Consider the following 22,706-nt stretch of genomic DNA (forward strand, 5'->3'; position numbering starts at 1 on the left):
CATTAGTCAAATATAACACAAGTAAACAAAATACAGTTTTTAAATGATGGTTTTTATTATTTAGGGAGAAAAAAAATCCAAACCTACATGGCCCTGTGTGAAAAGTAATTGCCCCTTGTTACAAAATAACCTAACTGTGGTGTATCACACCTGAGTTCAATTTCGTAGCCACCCCAGGCCTGATTACTGCCACACCGGTTTCAATCAAGAAATCACTTAAATAGGAGCTGCCTGACACAGAGTAGAAGACCAAAAGCACCTCAAAAGCTAGACATCATGCCAAGATCCAAAGAAATTCAGGAACAAATGAGAACAGAAGTAATTGAGATCTATCAGTCTGGTAAAGGTTATAAAGCCATTTCTAAAGCTTTGGGACTCCTGCGAACCACAGTGAGAGCCATTATCCACAAATGGCAAAAACATGGAACAGTGGTGAACCTTCCCAGGAGTGGCCGGCCGACCAAAATTACCCCAAGAGCGCAGAGACGACTCATCCGAGAGGTCACAAAAGACCCTAGGACAACGTCTAAAGAACTGCAGGCCTCACTTGCCTCAATTAAGGTCAGTGTTCACGACTCCACCATAAGAAAGAGACTGGGCAAAACGGCCTGCATGGCAGATTTCCAAGACGCAAACCACTGTTAAGCAAAAAGAACATTAGGGCTCGTCTCAATTTTGCTAAGAAACATCTCAATGATTGCCAAGACTTTTGGGAAAATACCTTGTGGACTGATGAGACAAAAGTTGAACTTTCTGGAAGGCAAATGTCCCGTTACATCTGGCGTAAAAGGAACACAGCATTTCAGAAAAGAACATCATACCAACAGTAAAATATGGTGGTGGTAGTGTGATGGTCTGGGGTTGTTTTGCTGCTTCAGGACCTGGAAGGCTTGCTGTGATAGATGGAACCATGAATTCTACTGTCTACAAAAAAATCCTGAAGGAGAATGTCCGGTCATCTGTTCATCAACTCAAGCTTAAGCGATCTTGGGTGCTGCAACAGGACAATGACCCAAAACACACCAGCAAATCCACCTCGGAATGGCTGAAGAAAAACAAAATGAAGACTTTGGAGTGGCCTAGTCAAAGTCCTGACTTGAATCCAATTGATATGCTATGGCATGACCTTAAAAAGGCGGTTCATGCTAGAAAACCCTCAAAGCTGAATTACAACAATTCTGCAAAGATGAGTGGGCCAAAATTCCTCCAGAGCGCTGTAAAAGACTCGTTGCAAGTTATCGCAAACGCTTGATTGCAGTTATTGCTGCTAAGGGTGGCCCAACCAGTTATTAGGTTCAGGGGGCAATTACTTTTTCACACAGGGCCATGTAGGTTTGGATTTTTTTTCTCCCTAAATAATAAAAACCATCATTTAAAAACTACATTTTGTGTTTACTTGTGTTATATTTGACTAATGGTTAAATGTGTTTGATGATCAGAAACATTTTGTGTGACAAACATGCAAAAGAATAAGAAATCAGTTAGGGGCAAATAGTCTTTCACACCACTGTATATGGATTTCTCCATCAATCAGTACATCTTCACTGTATGTAGTATCTTTCACACCACTGTATATGGATTTCTCCATCAATCAGTACATCTTCACTGTATGTAGTACCCCTCAAAGAACACATCATCAAATGGTATTTTACTAAGTAAACGGGCACAGAATTCAATTTAACAGATAAAATACAAGGTCACTCCATACTTGATATTTTACCAAAGACACATGCTTCTGGACAGCTAAATAAGAATAGATGTGCGGTTAGTATTTTATTTCTCCCTGCAACAAACTGAGCATTTTTGTGTATTTAATTTTCCCAATAAATCCTACAGATGCACATCTTATATTACTTGGTGATTTGAAATTGTCTTAGTGTGACGCACCATGCAGGAATGGCTTCTACCTTGTACACAAGGTTGCCGGACAAAGCTGCATGTAAATTGGCACTTAAGGATAATGGATGGATGGGTGAACACAGATGGTAGATGCTACTTCAGTATCACAAAAATATATGGTAATTTGCCAGTGGACACTTCGGAAAAAAAATCATGGTGGTTGCTTGAGAGCTCTAAATGTAAAAGGTATGTAAAGTCAGTCAGTCACTGTTAGGCATTCCTGTTAAACATGCATGTTCAAGGCCTACGTATATAAAGATCAGCTATACCTCGTTAAACATCCTGGGGGTCAGATCAAGCAACAGCAGGCAAGCATGTCACAAATCAGATTTCACATCAACTGACATTTTGTAAATAATAAATTAAGAAATCTAAACATTTAATGAAAATAAAAATTGTCTTGTAAATGATTATATTAAAACACTGAAAAATTGCAGGGCCCGTATAAATTTATGAGTTAGTTGGGGCTTCAAATCAACACTAGATACCATTTTTATAATAATGAATGTTACTACTAGAGTATGGCACCTGTTAGGATGTCTAATCCTATATAGATTTTCTACTCTCACTATAAACGAGAAGATTGATACAAAAGTAACTGATACCTCTGGAACTAAAAATGTGATATTGACTACAAACCACAAGTATCAGCTATTGAGATGATTTACTAGCAGGAACACTGATGTTCGTGTTCTTTTCCTATGGTCTGTATTTTAGTTTACTTCATTCAAAAAATAATACACGTTATTAGCAAGTTTTATTAATTGGGGGAGAGAGAGAGAGAGTGTGTTTAGTCTCACTCACCTTATTCTATGCCTACACTGTAATTCTGAATCACCACTGAATACAACATGAGAAACATTTGAAAAGTTATTTTAGAAGATAATAAATGAAATAGGAAAAATTAACTCTGAAATAGAAAAAAAAACATACTGATCAATTATTTTAAGCTGCAATGTCTCAATATAAATTCAAAAGAAAAAGCTCTCATATCTTAGCTCAGATAGACTATGCCTGCATGAGACAGATTTGAATATTAAAGAAAAAACTAAGTTGAAAATTGAGTGGGTTTGCCAAGGATTTCACTTGAAACTGGGGTAATAAGAACGGGGAATTTTGTTTTACAAAGAAATTCATTTTATAGCTGATGATAATTGTTAGGAAACATCTTAAGTCGAGATCTTACTCTCAATTGCTGTTGCCTATGATAACTACATCATTCTAGTCATCTTTAACCTATACGGCACTTCATGAAAGACAGTTGGTATTTGGATCTTTAGAGATCTTACACTTTAAATCTAAGTTTTCAATAGCACAGCTCATTCACTATATGTGAGCTAAAATCAATGTTAAAGGAAACCTCACCCATATACTGATCTTCTTTTAACATCTGTTGTTGAGATTATGTTACCTAGTAACAAATTAAAGATATCTGCAACACTTCCAGACTTCACCAATTCATTTCAAAGTGAATAACCCTGAATAATCCAAGGTTATTTTGGCAACAGGAGTTTTAACTAAAATGTCACATAATGAATGGAGTTCAGCCATCATAGTGCTGGGTGAAAATATGGTCTCTATTTTTTTCATGAAAAATATTTTTTCGATCACCTTTGGGTATAAAATTTGATAAAAACATTTTTCATCTTATTTATAAAGAAATACAGACGGCTTGTGATCTATCATACAGCACATAAGCTTGGTGAAACACCAGAACAATTTGCAGAAGTTTGGAAGTGATTCAGTTATCACAAATCAGACCAAACACCGATAAACTCAGTACGCAAGATTGGTTGCCGCCAAGTATTTACAATACAGATTATAAAACAAATCTATTCCACCTCCTCAAAAGGTACCATCCAATGGACTATGAAGACTGCCGGAGGGAACACTCAAGTGATGTGGCTAGCAAGCATTCAAGCAGTGGTGCTGTACCTAGACAGCAGTCTATTGTGTTGAGGTTTGCCGAAATGACCACATGTGACAGAGAATCAAAAAGACATTAGGGCACCACAAGTGCAGTCACTTAGTTCATGGCAAAAGACATGTCAGCGAGTGCTGCCAAAAAAGAATGCTTCATGAAAATTTTAAAAGTCCTTGATTCTCGGTATAAACTTCACTGCAGAAAGTGCGAGTTTCTCTCACACTGCACTGCTGTAGCTTTTTGACAAATGTTAGGTGAAGCTGGAGGATACCTTGAAAGACGCAACATACTTTGCCACTAATACAAATTTATGGTCAAGTTGGACATCTGAGCCATACAGAAGTCTTACTATACACTACATGGAAAGGAATTTTCACAGCAAATGCTTGCAAACATGTATTTTTTCAGAGGATCACAAGGGAAGAAACCATCACAGTTGTTCGAGGATACCGTGTCATGCTAGGGGCTTCTAGGTTTATATAACAAACTGTGGAGCAAACATTTTCAAAGCTGTGTTGCTGAAAAAATGGTCTCACTTACAGTGGTTCAGGCAACGTAATAAAAATATTTTAAAATGTGTGCCAATTGGTCTACCGTTTAAATTTTTGTGCTACTTTAGTTACGATGGGATCTTAGACACTCTAGTAAATGTAACACTGATTTTAAGATTAAGTTTACGATATTCTACTTTAAACAACAAAATAAACTACAAGATTCAAGTGGACATTTCAACCTTACCCTTAACACCCCCACCCCTCCCCCGACCCTACTTTTTTTCTTTCCTACGTACCCTAATAAGCTTCTGTATGTCACTCAGACAGTGGGCTACGACTCGCCTTTTCACGTGGACTGATATCTGACCACTTTTAATTTGGGCACTGTGCGACTTTTTGTACTTGAACTTCCGAGTTCCTCTGTTGCTCTGTATCACTCGATCAACTTCTTTTAGTCGTCTATACAAGTGCTGGGCGGTATGACCAAAACTCTACATCATGGTATTTTTCAAAATTATACCGGTTTCACAGTATTAGACGGTATTTTTTTCCCCCATGCATGAGTGGATGTTAACCACATCCAATGCAATTACTGGCTAAGAATAACCTGTTCCACTGTAATGAGAATTATACATTGTATAAAAAACATTTTGCGCACAAGTATTAATACAGGTTTGCATGGCCCCATAAACTGATAGTTTCCAAGGGGGTGGCACTAATGAAGAGAAGGAATCACATTTCATGACAGATGCAGTCAAAATATAGAGCCTTTTTATTGAACAAAGTTTGCAAATGACAAACTAAAATTTTGACAACAGATTTTCAACCATCTAAAGAGGCATTTAGACTTAGTAAAATATCCAGAGGTGCTTGTCAAAAGTTGTATTGCACTGAATGTGTCTTAGAAAAGGAATAAATAGTAAATATTTTTTGTAAACCAACTACACTTTGTTAATGTTAACAATCTCTGTCCACGGACATGTTAAAGTGACTTTATAAACAACTTTACTTTCATTAAACTGCATAATATTTAAATAAATAACAATAAAATAAATAAAATTGTGCAACTTCCAGTAATACAATTACTTCCAGGACTTCAAGCCCAGGTGCATTACACAGTATTCACCAAAAATAAAAAAAGAAAACAAGTGCAACTTGGTGATGACATCTTTACCAACAGAACCATCATTAAGGCAAACTGCATTAATATGGACCTTGCTTTAAGCTAAGCTATATACATAAATAATAAAACTACAACTTGCATTTCTAATGCTATTTGTGGTATAGCCCCATGGAAGCGTATTAGGGCCACGGTGAAGAAAAAAAAATATGGACACAGTGAAGAGAAAAAAAAAAACCTGTGTCGAGAATAAAGTCAACATTTCCACTTTATTCTCATAGTTTATTTTGTCATTAAAGTAGAATGTCGTAAACTAAACTTCAACCTAAAATCAATGTTTAATTTACTAGATTTTATCAAACCCTGTCATAAGTTAATGTAGCAGATTAAATGCTTTGTGTTAAGTGTTCCCCAACCCAGTTGTTAATCGATATGCGCTTCTTAAACCGACTTCCTCTATACTAAGAGGCGGCTGTGGAAAGTGTACCCCCAGACACAGACAGACCGACACCAGAATGTCCAAAACACACTTTTTATTAAATATTCGAGCACCACAATGTCTTCAAGCACCAACTCCTCTTCTTTCTCTTCCTTTGACCTCCTGTCCTCCTCACAAGCTTCGTCTCCTTCCTCCCAACTCTGGCTCTTCTACTGGAGGGAGGCTTCCCCTTTTATTATGATTCGGATGAGCCCCAGGTGCTTCCCCTGCACGTCATTTCCTGGTGTGGCAGAAGTGTCAGGAAAGCACCTGGAAGCACTCCGGGTGACCTTGGAATTACTTCTGGCAGCACTTCCTGGTGTGGCGGAAGTGCTGCTATCCCAGCTTCTCTAATTGTCCGAGCGCCCCCAGGCAGTGGCCATGTCCTGTCCAAATAAGTATTTCAGCTCTGTCCTTGTGGCCCCCAAATATACCCGGGCGGCTGCCCTCTTGTGGCCGAGGAGAAGTATTGCCCAACTTAGGGAATATCCAGGCATCCCGGCCGGGCAGTGTCCCCGGTCATCTGTGACAAGGCATAGACAGCGATCGCCTCACATAATACAGTATATTCACTTCATGATATTCCTGCTCTCTGAAAATGTAGAATGCTAAGATAATTTTTCATGATAAAATGCATTAAAAGCGTGTATTAAACATGCATGGTTGTGTGGCGGTAGTGCTGCTCCCTCGGAGTAAGGGGTCCACAGGTGTACATTCAGTGTAGAGAACTTTATGGCAGGTGTGACGAGGTTCCAAAAAACTGGATGTATGAATGGGTATCACACAGGTTTAACTTAAATATCGTGTAAATGTTGCATTTGTGATCTGGTGGCTGGAGACACGAACACAGAAATCAATGGATGTTCTTCTGAGCAGGCTTTCTTTATTGCATGCATGCTGTCTGTCTGACATACCAAACCCCTAGCTCCTATCCTTCCCTTTTCTCTTTCTCCACATAACCAATCACCACACTATAATTGTCTTTGTGAAATTAAAACTAGTTATAAGCTTAGACCACAGAGTGTTCAAAACTTAAAAAAAAAAAAAAATCTTCGTCATACATGTTTAATTATGCCATCCATTCAGGATTGCACCCATCCCAGCAAGCATTGTGTGCGAGGCAGAAGCAAATCCTGAACTGGGCGCCAGCACAATGCAGGGTGAATACGAGCAATACATACCCTAGCATGGTCAATATAGTATAACAAAACCCCACATCCTACATGACTTAGAAAAAAACTAAAGCACGGCAAGTAAACCCACCAGAAAAACATTGAAATTCAAGGCAGGAAACACTCGGGACCCCCTTGCTGCGACGCAGCAGTGAACCCTCCATGCCACCGTGCCCCCACATGATTAATATATGCTTTAATGCATTTCATCATGAAAATTATATCAAGCATTTACAGAGGTGTGATCAAAACATCATGTGTGGGTGGGCATTTGGCTTGTCTGTTGGGGGTGGGGGGGTGTTTGGTTTTATGAGCAAAAAATATCCACCCATCCATCCATCCCCATTTTTGTAGGGGGGGTCAAATAATAATAACAAACGTAGTTTTATATAACACATAAAAGCAAAAATTGTGGCATAAACCATAACCTATTGTTCAATAAAACAGAGTCAATGGAACTTGTATTATTTTTTGTGAACAAATATAGAACTACATATACAAGGTAAATATCAATAAAGTCAAATGTATACAACATATGAGAGCAAGAACAGAAACGTGGCTCATTGTAGTCATTAGGGAGGCTATAGGATCAGTTTCCAGTGTTTAACCTGGATATTATCTACAAGACTGGTCTGCAGTTACTCTTGGCAAATTCTAAAATAAATTCATTCATGTCTAGATTTTCTGTGAGGTTTTTCTCATGTGCCAGAATGACTAAATTTCTCTTCCTTGAATGCAGCATTTTTTGGCAGAATGGAGTGAGAATGCAGTTCAAAGTAGAGAAAGAGCTTTCGCATGCAGTTGAAGACACACCATTGATGAGTGCTGTGACATATAGCGAATGCAACATAGGGAAGGCTTCTTTGTACTGCTGAATGCATTTGCATGCTTCAGAGAGATTAGCATCAGCTGGCAGTTTATTAATCAACATTGCTTTTGCCACAGCAATTTCATTTTGCAAGCTCATGCTGTTTTGCTCTATACCTGCAAGTGCCTGAAGTGGTTTCAAGAGAGAATGATCAAGAAATAATTCTGATTTTGGCAGGAGAAGCGATGTGGCCCTCAATAATTCAACATTTCTCTGAGAGAATCTTGTCTCCATTTCCACAATAGCTCTATCAAGAATGCTGAACATAGCCCTTTTAAAAGTCTGATTAGGAGCAATTTGTTCATCAGAGTCACCATGCCCAAGCGTAGACACGACAATACTATCATCAAGCTGTGAATTAACTTTCAGTTTCCTTTTGAGGGAATTGGTAGGCCTACTTTCACACGGAAAGAAATGCTCCTCCCAGAATGAGACGCATCTGATCTCCTTCAGTGAGGCCAGTGATGCTGTCACCACCTCCCCAGTAGTACACAAATCCACTGCATGTGCCTGTACAATTGCATTGGCTGGTTTCAGCACACCAAGCACATGAAGGAGGAATTTTCCTGTATTGAAGAAATTCTGCTTTTTTAATTGGGTCAAAAGACCACATGCCTCTATGCAAATGTCAAAAGGGGCAGTGTCAGCCTCTGCTACCTATGAGAGAAGCCCCCTTATAGCTTCCTCATTGTTGACAATGGACTTTGTGACATCATAATGACTGGTCCATCATATTTCTAGAAGTCTTGCCAGTGTGGGTATATTGTATGTATGTGAAACAATGTCAGTGACAAAATGTGTTCAATGAATTTGACCAGTCAAAGAACTTCTTAGCCAGAGGTTCTGATTCCATTGCATGTATCACTGGTAAATGGAGGTGGTGGTTGTAGCAGTGTACATATGGAATATACTTACCAACTTCGTTTTGTAACAAAGCCTGGACACCACCCTTTGCCCCAGACATGACAGAAGTACCATCAAAACACTGACACACAAATTGTCTGGGCTGTAACCTAACTCAGAGAGATGTGACAGAATTTGGTTACAAATATATTCAGCATCAAGTGGATTCAGTTGAACTAAGCCAATCGGGTGTTCAGGGATGGAGTTCTGGACAAATCTAATCACTACAGACAAATTCTCAATGTTACAGCGATCCCTGGTACCATCACTTTTAATGCAAAATCCAGGAGAGTCAGCTTTTTCATATTTGGTCCCGATATCTTTTACCACCATTTTGGCAAGAGTCTCAATTATTTAATTTTGAATTACATTGGATGTGTATTTTGCATTGTCTAGGATGTATTTTACAATTTCTGCAAGTTTGGCATCTTTTTTGATTGTGTAATCAAAGAACTTAAGGAAAAGTCCCTCCTCCCCACCTTTGTGATTGTGACCACGCAAAGCCAGTTCATTGACTGCAAGGAACTGAACGGCCTCCCCAATGCTTTTCACATAATATTTATTCTTTTCTATCTGGGATGGACCCAGTAGTTGAACTATGCTTTCACACGTCGGCACCGATACTCTTGCCATGTAGACATGGCTCTGATGTGCGGGATACTAAACGCATGTTTGTGGAAGCCGCCACCATCTTTTTCTAGAGCTTTTTTCCAATTAGTGTAGCCGTGTTTGGTGAATATGTCCTCGCAGTCCAAATTGGAAACACTAGATTTGCGGCAGGCAAAGCAAAGGCTGGCATCATGGACAACAGAATATTCAAGCCATGGTCGAGACTGATACCAGCTTGCACTAACACATCCGAGTGTCTTTCCGAATGCGCGCTTGGGATGATTAATTAATATGGGTTGGGATGGGCTATCCATATTTAAGTCAGGCAGACCGGACTGTATAATTTTGTTGAAGGCAGAGGTTTGGAGTACCCGACATGGGCGCAGAGCTGGAGGATTGTGTAGGCTTATCTACATCTTTTGGAGTTTCAGTTCCCGACGTGGGAGCGCTGTGCTGCATGTTGGTAGCAGCGGTGCTGGGCTTAACCGTGGAGCCAGCAGCTCGCAGAGGGACAGAGGTTGAAGATGTCTGCTTTTTAATAAGCCACCTATGCATAGCCTTTGGTGTTACCAACCATAAAATAAAAGCATGGAACGTATATGCTGTTTTAATTAAAGAATGTGGTCAACAGGTTCAAAACGTGCTGCAAAATGTGCGGCGAAGTGAACTGTGAAAATCAAATGGTATTCTTCTCCAGAGTTTTCATTGGACAGACAGAGCATTTCGCAGGGTGGGCAGTGCCCACCCCAGCCCCCCTAACCCCGCCCCGTGGTCACGCCCGAGCATTTATCTTAGCATTCTAAATGTTCAGGGAGCAGGAACATCATGAAATTAATGTATTCTGTGTGGTGATCGCTGCCTGTCCCTCCTCTTATTGCAAGAGGAAGTCAGTTTAAGCATGATGTAACGATTAATGATCAGGGAACACTTAACACAAAACATTTAATGTGCTACATAACTTATGATGGGGTTTGAGAAAATCTAGTAAATTAAATATTCATTTTACGATGAAGTTTAGTTTACGATGTTCTACTTTAATGACAAATTACAAGAATAAAGTCAACATGTTGACTTTAATCTCGTCATAAGCGTCAGATTAAAGTGGAAATATCAAGAATATCAACATTTCGTAACACTACTACACAGTACCCATGTACATTACAAAAAGTATTGGGGAAAAAAAAAAAACACAAGTCGAACGTGGCTTGCAGTATTATCCAGTAGTATAGAAACAGTATTCACACATTTTAACATAATGGTGCACATCCGACCTTTTAAAACCAAAGTATCTCCAGACAACAGACACGGCTCCTTTTTTTGGAAAAAGTTCTTCTTTGTCATCATGTTCAACTTTATCGTCTACTACAGCTTCAGTTTCAGAATGTTCTCTGTCCATTTTCACCGTTCAATACCTCCACTAACGCATGTACTCCGTTGCATGCTTGTTTAGCGGTGCAGTAGTGAAAAAGGTCCCCCCTTAAACAGTTTCCCACTGCGCCATGTTTCGAATGTTGTTTAGGCTATTTAAACCGCTGTTGTGGTATAAGAAAAATCCATATCGTAACAAAATAATATGAACTGGTATACCGCCCAGCACTAGTCTATACCACTGCTTAAACCAACAAATAGTACGTTTTTCCACTTTTTGCAAAAGTCTGGGAGGAGACAGGATGGGATGGCGCTGGCTTGAGCACGATTTTGTGCATGTAACTTTTTTTGTGTGTATGTACATTCCAAGTTCTGTTCATACTCCATGTTTTAATGCGAGTTCTACGCACACCGTTATGCACAAGGCCCCAGATCTCAATCCAATAGAGCACCTTTGTGGTAAAACAGGAGATTCGTATCATGGATGTGCAGCCAACAAATCTGCAGCAACTATGTGATACTATGGGGATGTTTCCAGCGCAAAAAAATTAAGACGGTTCTGAATGCAAAATGGGGGTCCCACCCAGTACTAGGAAGTAGTAGGAGGGTGATCACAAATATAATATGCAGTGCAGTCAAAGGTTTTGTACAATGTGAAAAAAATGGTTAAATATTGAAATGTAATTCAAGACATTGAAGAACAACCTTTAAAAACTGTCTAAAATGTTAATTACTTGTGTGTTATGTAAAGAAACAAGAAAATCTTTTATTCAAAACATATTTCAGAAGTGCTTACAAATTGTGTAATTTATTGCCTTCAAACAATTATATCTTCACCTAGCCATTGGAGTTCTCAAAGTCCTGCTCAGTATTTGGTAGGCCCTCCTTTGGCAGCAATAACGGCATACAGCCTCCTGGGCAGGCTTTCAACAAGAGTGTTGCAAATGGCTGGGTCAAGGCTCTCACAGGTGCAGTCGAGCAGGTCTTTCAAATTCCGTTTGTTGCATGGTGGGTCTGCTGGGCATTTTGTTTTCATCTCATTCCAGAGGTACTCAATAAGATTGAGATCCAGATTTTGTGGGGGTCACTCAAGCAGTTTCAACTTTTTTTTTTTTTTTTTCTCGGCGAGGAAGGCGTTCATATGCTTTGCAGTATGCTTGGGGTAGTTATCTTGCTGGAAAATGTAGTGACACCCAAGCAGTTTGGCAGCAGATGGGAATTCATGATGCCTTCAATAAATGTAATTTGCTGAAACCGGAAGCTACCATGCAAACCCAAACCCACATGCTCCAACCACCATGCTTGACGGTTAGATTTAGGCACTGGGGCTATACTACTTTTTCAAGTTGTGCCACACTCTCGGACGACCATCTGATCCAAACACAATGAACTTGGATTCATTAGACCATAAAATTGATTCCAGAAGCACACACGCTTGTCAACATGTTCTTTGGCAAATTTAAGTCGTTTCAGTTTGTTCTTTTTACTTATAAATGGCTTCTTATGAGGAACCCTTCTCTACAGCCAATATTTGTTCAGCCTGTTCTTTATTTTTTGTGTGCAAACCTGAATATCAGTAGCCTCCTTGACTTACTTTGCAATTTGTGGAGCAGACAACTTTCAGTTTTTCATGGCAAGCTCTTTGATGTATTGGTCTGTCTTTTTCTCCCTCTTCCCCCCAAATTAACGATTTAATTCACCAGACTTGAATTTCTGAATGATGTAGTGCAAGGTAGTATGCCTCATATCAATTCTGGTGGCAATTTTTGAAGACAGAAAGACTCTGATTGTATAATTTTATGACTCTTTCCCTCGATGCATTGGGTATTTCAGCAGTTTTAGCCATGAAGCTCAACTAACAGTATAAATGCTTGAGTGGAGAATGGCCATCAAGGCTACTTGCAGATGCTAAAAGTGCTCAATTACCTGCCTATTTGAAGCACCTGCTGTTATGTGTTCTGTTAAATGATCTCAGTTATCACTGGGAACTCCCCCCATTGTGACACATTCATTCAAATCTATGAATGGTCAGGTGTAAAAGTAATTGTTTGAAAGCAATAAGTTACATAATTTGAAAATACTTCCAGGATATGTTTTGTTTTGAATACAAGTTTTTCAATTTCATTTCCATTTTTGACCATTTTTTCCCCACACTGTACAAAATATACATGCACTTGCATGTTTTTATCATTTTAAATCATTAATTGTACTACAGTTTTTTGGTATTCAAATATACATTTGCTAGATTTATACATGTGTTTTTCTTCAGTGTCTCAACTAGACATTAGTAATTCTTGAGGTGAATTATGTAGTACTTGTTTCTTACTAAAACATACTGTATGCCACACAACAAATAAAATATACATTTTAAAAAAATCCTATTGTTTGCTAAGCCGCAATTTCACATTTTTCTTTTACCTTGACCTTTTACAATTAAAAGTGTAAGCTGCAGCATTTTTAACAAGCACACTGTCCAAACTCAAGTGCTATCTGTATTAATGGAACGTAAAAGACACAATTAAGGTCTGAATTCCTTAAAGTAGCTTTTTTTTCAGTTTATTACTCCACTTTCTTAACGTAAAGGCTAATATACTAATTAGTTATTAGCAATGAATCTAGTTGTTTTGTACTTCTTTTGGTCTCTGAACAAACATACTGGTTTAATAATATAAAAGACTGAATCTTTGAGACATGCGCAGTGCATGCTATGTTTTTTACAGCAATCAGCGACAGTCCAGAGCTGGCATCTTACCTTCACTTAAATGGCTGCTGTGTTTGGGAGATAAACCATCAGTAAACGGTTTCAGCAAAACAGTCATGATGACAACTAACCAATGACTGACTTGGTAGATGACACCATTGATCAGTTCACTCTGACTGAGCAGCAATGAAAGTGTCAGTACACCGACTGACTGAATGAACAAGTATGTCTCCTATGATCTGGAGATGTTCGTTCATGAACTTCAGACAAGAGACTCACAGTACAGTGCAGTGAACTAGTTCACTGAAACAATCAAGACAAGAGACTCACAATACACTGAATTGCAGTTCAGTTCACTGGTGACATGTGTATGGGAGACTGCATCAGAAAGAATGGAATATAAAAAGGAAATTGTGGGAGATTAATCCATCCATCCATTACCCTGCACAGGGTCACGGGGGTCTGCTGGAGCCAATCCCAGCCAACACAGGGTGCAAGGCAGGGAACAAATCACGGGCAGGGCGCCACCCCACCGCAGGACACAGACAGACAGACACAAACACGGGACAATTTAGAATCGCCAATGAATCTAACCTTCATGTCTTTGGACTGTGGGAGGAAACCGGAGTACCTGGAGGAAACCCACATAGACATGGGGAGAACATGCAAACTCCACGCAGGGAGGACCCGGGAAGCAAACCCAGGTCTCCTATCTGCGAGGCCGCAGCACTACCACTATGTGCACTATTCTAAGTTTCTATTTGTGCTTTTTCTATTTATTGTTGTAATTGCATTTATTGTCAAAATTCAATAGAGAATTATTATTATAATGGCGATGATGATGTGCGAATTACTTATTTTGTTGCTTGCTTTTTATATTGCTTGTATTGTTTGGTGGTTAAAGTCATTACACTGTTATGATACGATTCTAGATTTTAAACTATAATATAGCTTGTTGTTTTTGAAGTGAACAAATCAGTGATTCAAAGATCTGAATCAAATCGAATCACTATAAAAGAATCCTTTTGCACATCATCAATATCAATCTCCTCTCATTCACTGATAGACCAGTGAGTGGGAGCTTTTTAAATTTTGCCAGACATTGCTGGCTTAGAAAAGCAGGGGCTGAAAATATTGATTTTTGGGATCCGCCTTTTTAATGTTAGAGTCTCTTTTTAGTGAGAATCAACAGCCGATGGATCGGAGCATCCCTTAATAGAACAAGGACAACAAATCAAATGTCGAAACTGATAAATGTTAGTTTATGAAAAATGCATGCTCATTTTGATTTTGATGCCAGCAACACTTTTTAAGAAGGGGGGGGCGGGGGATGCAGAGATAAAGACAGAGAAGGGTTCACCACTTTGTAAAAGACTGTATGGGCAAAAAAGGCAAGCAACAATTTAAGAATAAACTTTCCTCAATACAAAATTGGTAATTTCATTATGTACAATACAGAATATCATTAAAAATTCACAGATTCCAGAAAAATATGTGCACACAAGGCTGACAACCAATATTTGCTGGCCATGATCTTTAGGTCCTTAGGCAGCACTGCATAAAAAAAAAAAAATAATAAAAAAAAAAAGTCTAATGTGAATCACTGCAAAGGCTCATAAACACATCTAGAAACATCTGTCAGTGAACAAAGTCTGTTGCTGTATCTACAAATACAAGTTAAAACTCTACCATACAAAGAAGAAAACAATAAAAACTTGATCTAGAAATACTGCTGCCTTGGGCCGAGCTCATTTATGGTGGATTGAGATGAAGTGGAAAACAGTCAAGTGGTCTAACAAATCAAAATTTAAAATTCTTTTTTGGAAATCATGGATGCCGCATCCTCTGGGCTAAAGAGGAGAAGGACCATCTGGCTTGTTGTTATCAGTGTTCAAAAGACAGCATTCCTGATAATATGGGGGTGCATTTGTGCACAGGCATGGGTAGCTTGCACATCTGGAAAGGAACCATTAATGCTGAACAATATACTGTATACAGGTTTTGGAGAAATAAATGCAGACATCTTTTTCAGGTAAGTCCTTGCTTATTTCAGCAGGACAACACCAAATCACATTATGCACATATTCCAAAAGAGTGTACATGTTAAACTGGTCTGCAGTAATGGTCTCCAGACATTATCCATTGAAAACATTTGGCGAATAACAAAATGAATAATATAAACAAAGGTGATCCCAAACTGTTGAGTAGCAGAAATCTTATATCAGGCAAGAATGGGACATTTCACTTCCAAAACTACAGCATTTGGTCTCCACAGCTGCCAAACATTTAAATAGTGTTGTTAAAAGAAGACGTGATACAATACAGTGATCAACATACCCCGTACCAACTTTTTTTAAATGTTTTGCTTGAGCAAATTCAAAAGGAGCACATTTTTCAGAAAACAGTACAATTTCTCAGTTTTACCATATACTGTATATGATATGCTATCTTTCTACTATTCTCAATTAGATACAGGATCTACATGATTTGATAATCATTGCATTGTCTTTTTTACATTTCAAACAGCATTCAAACATTTTTGAAAAATGGATAATTTAAATAGCGATTGACTGTCTTAGTTTTCTTTTGTCAGTGATAAGCCTTTTGTCATTACTTCCAAATGTATCTGTTTCTAAAACTGACTTAGTGTTCAGTATATTAATGAAAATATGTTTTAATCAGATATATAGTAAACATCTGCGTTTGGGACAAAAAAAAAAAGTCATTTGTTTAATCTAACATATTTTAGCAATTCAAAGGTTACTGAATACAAGCAGGAAGCCTATACTGCTAGCAAAATTTACTGTAAGCAAATCATTTAGTGCAGGGCATGAGCTACCAGAAACATCTGAATGAACAGATTTTTTCAGTTTAATTAAATAGATTAGATGCTAAAAGAATCTAAATGTATGAATTAAGTTATTAAAACAGTCGTTTTAACAGAACAGGGCAGAAAAGACATCTACGAGCAAATTTCACAAAAATACAATATCTGAAAGCCATAATTGGGGTAAGTTAACAATTAGTGTTTTGGATGCTGTAAGATGACTTTAGAGACCTTCAGATCTCAAAACGACATTTTACAAAACTTAGGTGAAAGTGGATTGGTAAGAAACATTGGGCTAAAGGGAGTGCTCTCAACAAAATTAATTTTCTCTTAGGTGCATACATAAAACATTTAGTTTTAAATGTTAAATCAGTATTGAAAATACACAGTCCAAAATATGTGGTACTGCATCCAATGTAAAAACAGCACACCTCAATTGATCAGTTCTCTTAATGTGACTAATAATCCTCCCTTGCCTAATTATGCACATCGTACAAGTGTATCCTCAGACACTTAGTCTAAGCAGGTGCACTTCATTTTAGAATAAACCTGAAATTCACGATCACACCTTTGTAAATAATTAGGCATACAAAGAATAATGATATAAGAACAACATCTTCAAAAGAACAGGCAATTCATTCCTACATAGCTCAATTCCTACTTGTCGATAACTTCTACTCCTATACCCCCATGATAATGAGATACAAAGATGACAGATCCAAAGCATGGCCAGTGTTCAGTCCATTGTACTCCCGGGCACCCCCATCTGACTATTTTGAAAAGGAGCTGGGGAACTCGCAGCAAATCACAGGCAAGGGAAATACCATTTAGAAGAGTCTTAGACCTGAAACAAGGCCAGTTTGCTGCCAAGGGAAATGAAGGAGAGGCAGTGAGTAGGAAGTGTAACAAAATGAGAATACAAAAGTGGTGAAGTACTAAAACAAAGATGAGTAAACGTTTACTGCATATCAGACACAAGATGGAAAAGGAAAGGTACGGGAATGCTTAGTGAGAAGAGGAAGGTAAAAGTGCTTCTACTAGTGGAGCGATCACGGTAATGATGGAATTGCTAAACCTTTGTAAGGATTAACTGCCAGTACAAAGTTGAGAAGGTTAAGAAGCCGACAGAGTATGTTGCAGAGTTTTTAAGAGGATTGCTAGTAAATAACTGATTAATTCAGTATTTACTTGTTCCTCACAGAGTTGCAGAAGTGACAAAAAAAAAAAGACAAGTTTTGGGTGAGGCTAATGGTGCTCATTTCTGGGGTTCCTTGATGGAGCCAGTGTTGATGGTGGCTCTAGCACTGAAAATATGAAGGCAAGAAAATTATTAAGAGCGGTTAAATTACTCTAAGCAACGTCATGTTAAGAGGGGAAAACATGTTAACTTATGAATCTAGGAGCACAACAGACTATTTGTTGGTAAATAACTTGAGGATCAAAGTGAAAAAATGTAACGCTGATCCCTGGAGAAGGGTGTATACACGACAACTTTGCTTGGTTTAAGAGATATCTTAGTAAGTGCCATGAAGAAAAGTAAGAAGTATATATCAATGATGAAGGTGTGAAAGTTGAAGAGATTGGGAATATTAAATCTGCTGAAATATTAGTAGCAAGAGCAAATGAGGCTTCAGAAGCATCAGATGTGAATGTCAAATGGAAAGCAATGAAAAATGTCTGGTTGAAAACAACAGAAGTCTTTGGTTGGACAAAAGGACAGCTAAGACACAAGTAAATGTAGTGGGAATAATGCTGAGGTGGAGTTTTTCAATTGAAGAAAATATGTTACAAGAAGTGGCAGAAAACAAAAGCTGAAGTTGACTGGGCAATTTACAAGGAAGCTAAGCAAAATGCTAGAAAAGCAGTCACAAGGACTTAAAATTGCAAGAGACAGATCTTTTCAGTATCTCTGCAGAATGAAGAAGGAAAGAAAAATGTGTTCAGGATAGCAACATAGATGTCAAAAGTAAGACACAATGTAGTAGATGTAAATGGCATGAAAATTCTGAAAAGAACATTGTGATTGATAGCAATGATATTAAGAATTCCTGGATGAACTAAAATGGAGAAGCTGAGAGGTACAAATGATGTTCTTTGTGAGAAAATAAAAAGGCAGAACTGTAAGGTTCCATAAGAGGAGGTCGTGAAAGCACTGAAGATGATGAAGATGGGCCCAACCGGAGTGTTGTCAGAAAAACTGAAGATAATGGAATCTCTTGGATTTGAAGAATTCTCAGACCAGTCCATTATTACTGTGTGAAGAAAGAATTTTGAAAAACTAAAGTGTGCATAAACAAAGAAATGGCTGATCTAACAGACTGTGGGTATAATCATTGATTGAGTTTTTGAAACAGTTAATGGAAGCAATTATTGGGGGAAAGTTACCAAAATGCAGTTTGGTTTCATAACTGGGGAGATAAAAAACAGATGTTTGTTATCTGGGAAATACAGAAAAAAAAAAACTTCAGGCAAATGGAATGAAGTTGTATTATGCATTTTTAGATATTAAGTGGGGTCTGACAGGATTGCAGGTTAAGTCGGCTTTGACAAAATTAGGTGTGGACAACGAAGTTCAACACAGACAATAACTAATGTATGAGAAAGCAAGAATGGTGTTCAGGACTGCAGATGGGGATAGTGAATGTTTTTAAATGAAGATCTGGCACCATCAAATATTCATTCAGAGTGTGTTGCTTTTCAAAATAGTGATGGAGGTGATAGATTGAGAATTGTTTGAAGGAATGCAGTGGGAGTTCTTTTATGCCAAAGATCACATATTAATGATGAAAAGTAAAGTAAAATGCAAGAAAATGCTTAAATAGAAAGTTACATTAGAAGTGGAAGCACTCAATGTAAATACAGGAGCATCCAAAGTGAAAAAAGCAAACTGGCAGAAGACTGAAAGAGTTAGGTGCAATGTTGAGTACAGACAGAGATGTGGGCACAGCACTGAAAACCAGAATGAAAAGTGCATGGAAGAAATTACAGGAGCTGTCTACCATTTTTACTTCTAAAGGAGTTTCACTAGCATTGTAAGGAAAATTTATCAAAACGATGTTAGAAATACTATGTTGGATAGGAATGAGATTTTCACACTGAGAACAGAATTTGAAACAATGATGGAAAGAACAGAGATGAGAATGATTAGGTGGGTGTGTGGAGTTTCACAGAGTGAGAGGAAAACAAGTACTGAACTAAGAAAAAGATTTGGCATGGAGCCAACATGTGTTGCACTGAGGAGAAACAGAAAAAGTTATTTTGAGGATGCAGAGCGAAAGAAAGACAATGACTGAGTGACGGAGTGTGCCAAGACAGAGGTGGAGGGAATTAGGCCCAGCAAAAAACTGAACAAAGCATGGTTAGTGTTCATGGTGGGAGACATGAGAAGAATGGGTGTAAACTCCAAAGGATGTCTAGTATCACAGAGAGTGGAGGAAAAAGATTTGGAGAGGAACCAGATGATGATGATACACTCCATTTATAAAACTATAATGAAAATGTAAAAATTGTTACCGAGTGAGACAGACCCATAACAAAAACTAAAAAGACAATTTTGGCAAATGATAGCAAAGAGAATACTACTCATATTTTTTGTACAAAACTTACTTTAATTTAGTAGCAGTGCATTCATTTAGTCATTCACTAATGAGACAGCCTGGATTTAAATGCAGGTGTACGGATCTTTAAGGCAGCAGCACTAACCACTGGGCTACCATGTCATCATAATCCAGAAAACACATTTATGCATTTAATTTATTTTAAAAAGTTAAACTGCAGTCTTGCATAGTTGTTGTATTTTCCCTAATTTCATTTCTCTACTAATACCATCAAACTAGGCAACCATTTGAAGGTAAGGTTAAAAATAGAATTTTTGGAGGCACTTATCTGCATTTCTTTATTTGTATCTCTTTGACTACAACTACACTGCAAATGCAGTTTCGTCAGTGTGTTAAAGGGACTAACTATAACCTCCCTTTACTTTTGTTTAAATTAACCTGTTAAAACTACTGTACTTTCAGCAAGAGAACAAATTTTTTTTTTTTTATTCACAAGTTCATCCATACCTCTTCTATTATAGGGTCGAAGACAGCCCAGAACAAGAGAACTCTAGATGGATGAAATGCCAGTCTATCATTGAGTACACACAAACCTGCTGTTGTTTACACCAAGAACATTTCAAATTTCCCACTCATTTGGTTGAAGAAGCAATTTTAAAATGCCATTAGAAAACACAAATCAGCTCAAGGTGAATGATCAAACTTATCATCGACAGTCACTAAGTGTAGAAACAAATGTATTTGATCGGTAAATTGATTTGGATACATTTAGTAAATAACATAATAACAAAATAAAGATACTTAGCAAACCTGAAATGGTCTTTCAAGGTAAAAATACAAACTAAGGCAACCAGACATCCAGACTTATGCAACAGCAACTTCATTTTCAATTTTATTTTTGAATACTCTGACTCATGACAAATTAGTTTTTGGCTGCATATACACAGGAGACACAGAATCTACACATCTGTCCATTCAGCTTATGAGCAAAAAGACAAGTAAACACAAACAAAAGTTCTATTATTTGCATGAGACAGTGAATGGCAAGCTTTGATGGGCAAAAATTGTACAAAGTATAAACAAACACATATCCTTGCATTTAACATGTAAAACGTTTGCTGATTGTTTGCTTCTAATTTGTTTCTATTGCTATACATGTGCAATTCATTTTTAACTTGTCTTATCTTGTGAAATACTGTGAATTGGAAGGTCATTTTATTTTGTCTATTTTAAATATTTAGTTTTCAACATTAGATAAAGGCACCAGTACAATGACCAGAATTGGACAAAGAGAATGAAAAAATGTATGGATGGATGCCTTCCAGGAGTCTACACCAATATACTGTAATACACTGGCGTTTTCTAAATGTGTTCATATTTTCTGTCATTTTTTGCACGTATTTTGTATTAAGACGATGGCCACTATTAGAAGTACTATAAAATGATGGTTGTATTTTATGTAAGAAAGCAAGCAAGCAAGCAAGCAAGCAGATAACTCCCCCCAATCCCACAAATAAAAAGATCACAAACCCCCATAAATTTTGTGTTTCTTTATTTCATCCCCCAGTTGCTCACCCTGGTGTGGGCTACATCAGTATATAACACAAAACAAGTTAATCCTAAAAGGATTTAACCTGTTCTGGAACTGTAAAAAATAATTTTAACTACACCGCAAGGAATTTATGCTGATAAAGATCTATGCAATGCTTTGACTTTCAACTCCAACAAGTCAGTTAAGCATAGTAGAGTCCAGCCTCAGCTGTACATTTCTCATTGATACACACCACACACGCAAACATCATAGCAACAGAAGATAAAGAATAATTAAATAAGCTTGTTTGAATACATGCATCTGTCAGTCCTGCTCCGATAACTAGCCGTTCAGTGTACAGAGCTCAGAACAGCTTGGTGGATCAGTAACCTGGGTGCAGCGTAAAGAATTTTCTACTGAAGTAATGAGAGGCAACATAAAATGGAGCATTTTTCATATGAAAAGTGAATTTGCTCGCGCTTTGTTATCTTTTTCCTGTTGCTCTTCTCAAACACGAGCGGGGCGTCAGCCAACTTAAAGCATTCAGTTCGGGATACAAACTCTCGTTTTATTCATATTTAAGTTGAACAAAACATTACTTGAAAATATGCAGCCGAAAAAACACGCCTACCAAACAAAAAAGAAACAACTTTCGACTGGACTTTCAAAAGTAAAAAGATTTGGCATGGAGCCAACATGATTTAAAAGTACTACCATACATTTTTGATGCATGAGAACAACACAGCACACTTACAAATATGCAGCCGTAAAAACACCCTTACAAAAACAAAAAAAAAATATTTGCTCTTAACTTCTAAAAAGATTGAAAAATATTAAATACCCTCTCAATGTTCGCCGCCTGCAACGACCTGTCAAGTCTATGAATAAGAAACTGCTCGTCCAGGGAGATGTCAAGGCACCTAGTAAGATTGGGTTCTAAATAAGCTCGGCCAGCTCGGTTCTTCTTCCTTTTCCCGTTCGCGGCCGGGGGTGTAAAGAGTGAGTGGGTTGGGCCAGGCCAGGTGAAAATTTAAATAGGGGGCGTGGTCAACTTCACTTTAGTTGCTAGCTTCCGCTGACAGACTCCACAGCGGCCGGGCAGTAATTGGAACCCTTGGCTTAGTACATTTGTAATTTTTTGGCTAATTTAAATTAAAAAATCCAAACCTATTAACTTGTTTGAATGCCAAGTTAGCTATGGGTATTGTAACATCCCACAGAAGCCCTGTCCTTCGGAAAGCTAAAATGAAAAAGA

The 22,706-nt window shown here is 37.9% G+C and overlaps 1 protein-coding gene across 1 annotated transcript in view; it reads right to left on the bottom strand.

The window, feature by feature from the left end:
* Positions 1-22,453, bottom strand: part of LOC120525236 (transmembrane protein 272-like) — a 43,512-nt gene extending 21,059 nt beyond the window's left edge. Inside the window, exon 1 of the mRNA XM_039747364.1 lies at positions 22,293-22,453. The gene's annotated coding sequence lies outside the window, so the exon portion shown is untranslated. The remainder of the gene's footprint in view (positions 1-22,292) is intronic.
* Between the last annotated feature and the right edge of the window lie 253 nt (positions 22,454-22,706).

This window comes from Polypterus senegalus, chromosome 3, assembly GCF_016835505.1.
Source record: "Polypterus senegalus isolate Bchr_013 chromosome 3, ASM1683550v1, whole genome shotgun sequence".
In the NCBI taxonomy this organism is placed as follows: domain Eukaryota; kingdom Metazoa; phylum Chordata; class Cladistia; order Polypteriformes; family Polypteridae; genus Polypterus; species Polypterus senegalus.